The sequence below is a fragment of the Ipomoea triloba genome, chromosome 13 (assembly GCF_003576645.1).
Source record: "Ipomoea triloba cultivar NCNSP0323 chromosome 13, ASM357664v1".
Taxonomy (NCBI): Eukaryota; Viridiplantae; Streptophyta; class Magnoliopsida; order Solanales; family Convolvulaceae; genus Ipomoea; species Ipomoea triloba.
In genome coordinates, this window is record NC_044928.1 from 15800373 (window position 1) to 15803180 (window position 2808).

The 2808-nt window shown below is 40.3% G+C and overlaps 1 protein-coding gene across 1 annotated transcript in view; it reads left to right on the forward strand.

Moving 5' to 3' along the window:
• Positions 1-7: 7 nt before the first annotated feature.
• The window catches only part of LOC116001268 (ribosomal protein S4, mitochondrial-like), a 38188-nt gene continuing 35387 nt past the window's right edge, over positions 8-2808 (forward strand). Inside the window, exon 1 of the mRNA XM_031241153.1 lies at positions 8-284. The gene's annotated coding sequence lies outside the window, so the exon portion shown is untranslated. The remainder of the gene's footprint in view (positions 285-2808) is intronic.

The window sequence follows — 2808 nt, forward strand, 5'->3', positions numbered from 1 at the left end:
TAGCTTTCGCCTTCAACACGAATGACGTGATAATCCGGAGTTTTAACTGTTAACAGTTCTTTCTTTTTTTTAACAGGAGATTTCTCTTTTTCGTTAGATAAGAGAAGAGTGAAGGGGTGATTTAATATGACTATCAATGACTTTGTTCATAAGCTAATAAGATCTTTTATCGATGAAAATGCGGTGGTATCGTATAGTTGATAAGGCTGCTTTTAGGAGTGATCTTTCTCTCTAACTAGAAAGATCATAAGAGACGAAAGATCGTAGCCTAGAGTCTACATAAGGTGCTTTCGGATATGTGGAAGTACGCTATGATGATCCAGAGAAACGTGTGGTTTCTGAACCCATTGAGATGACCCAAGAATTTCGCTATTTCGATTTTGCTAGTCCTTGGGAACAGCGTAGCGACGGATAATTAAGATAGGTTCCAGTCCAGGGGACAAATCAATAGGAAATGCTATTTGCTTCGTAAGAATAAGAAATCACTTCTATGAAATGAAAGAGTTTCACGGGAATTGTCTTGATCGTCGGATATCATTGAGAAAGAAATAGGAAGAAGTGTTATCGAACGATTTCCTGCAATTCTTCCCAGTATGGAATGAGTAAAGAATCAAGCTACAAGTCTCGAATCTATACGAAACGCACTGGTTTTTTTTCTTTCGGTTTCATTGATAGCAGAAAAGACTTACTCTAAAGGGGTGAACAAGCAACGGCTTTCGCGCACCAAGAAAACTCCTGCGCTAACGCAGCAAGAAAACGGATGCGCGTTAGCGCAACGGCTTCTATTTATTTCACCAAGGAAGACGCGTAGCGTCACTTTACTCACGCACAACGGCTTCTTATTAACATATAGCTAAGTAGCGTTAGAAGCCGTTGCTTGTTCTTTCGCGGTAGCTGTGTTATAATAGAATACTATAAGCGTGAGCTTTAGGCTCTGCCGTTGCTTGTTCGCAACGGCTTTCGCGCTAGCTTTATAGTATAAGCTTTAGCGGTAGCCAACAAGCCGTTGCTTGTTCCTTTTGCGCCTAATTCTAATTTCCAGCTGCTAGCACTATTAAGTAAAGGGAAAGAGTAAACTGCTTTCCTCCCTCCAATTATATGCGCTTCCCGGGGGTTATCAAGCTTCAGTCGGTTATCGCGCTTGATTCCGGTACTCTTTTTATTTATAACAGCAACAAACTCACTAATAATAATCTATTTGTTTTCTTTACATATAATAGTATTAGCTATTCGAGTAAGAATGATATCGAACCGCGGAAAGAAAGACTTTTCCCGAATGGGAGAACATATAACATTCTTTCAGGAATGCGACTGACTACGACATTGATTGATAAGGCTGACCCGTCGACTATCAGATCAGGAGATGAGCCTCAGGGCCACCCCAGCGAGATCAGATCTTTGACGAGCCTGTGAAGTGGAAGGCATTGGGCCAAGCTACAGGAAATAAAAATAACCAAGGAAGGAGTTTGACTCAAGTGACGATGAACACTGAACCTAACAGCCGAGGAGACGATCACCGGTACCCATGAAGAGTATATTACCAATCCTGTAACCGCCATTAGTTTGTAAGGGGTTCATTCCTATTCAATTTGCATCTCGAATTCAATGTATTCATATCGGATAGAAAGATTCAATCTTCTTCTCTGTCTGGGAGTCGCTCTTGAATCGAGTTAGTGAAGATACCACCCTAAATGGAAAGCTAGTCTTCTTTTTGATAGTAAGAGATAGAAATGCGGCGAATCGAGAAAGAGCTTATTAGCTTATTTCAAATTCGAGTCTAAGTTATTTAAATCTTTATCTTCTTATCCCAAATTGGCATATCTGTCCTTTGCGCCTCTCTATATGTATTTTTCCCTTATTTCGAAATTGCGTATAATATAGAAATAAAGATGATTCGCTTTTTTTATGTTTCTTTAGCCTTTCGTGGAGATCGAATCCTCTTGTCCTCTCAACTCATATTTCCCACGTAGTTCGTCGGTTAAACCAACGATTCTCTTCTCAAAGTCAAAGCAATGAAAGAACCACCCCTTCCTGTTTTTTGTACTGTCAGATAGAAAGAAAATTAGACCCCAAAGAGTCCTTCTTTACCACTTTAGGGGGTGAAGGGGTGGTTTACATACAACCGATGCCAAGAGGTTTTTCAGTTTCTGGATCTAATCAACTATGTCTTCTAGTCTGAGAACTCTTTTAAAGTGGGATTCCCCCTTTACTTTATAATAATTATATATATTATTATGGAACAAACTCCCAGAGCTGCGGAACTAACGAGTCTATTAGAAAGTAGAATTAATTCCTCACCCCTTTCCTGCAGATTTGACAACCTCACCTCCTGATGTTGGATTGAGCCCTTAGGACCCAATTGCGGACATAATCTCTCTGCCAATGATGCCAGACTCCCTGGGAGCAAATTGCATGAATCTCTGAAACGCATAAGTAGCTTACGGCCCTTATGCACTTTCAGCTCGTAGAGCATATGGTTCCTTATCAGGGGTTTAAATCTGTAAATATTATCAGTACGTTCAACATAATGCCTCATAAAGAATATACCATCAAATTTGGCCAAATTATGGAAGTACACCGTTCGAACGGACTTATTAACAGTCAAGGTCCTCTCTAAGGAGTTAAGAAACTCAAACATCATTCTCTTACTCCTATCTTCCATCTTAGGTAGGAATTTCACGTGGGATTCACTGAAACGCGTTTCAATCTCATAATCTGCCTTTGAACCTACATCATCCCCTGGGGATACCAACATGTAACCAACGGCGTAAGGCACATGAGCATGACTTTTCTCGTCCAATAACGTCT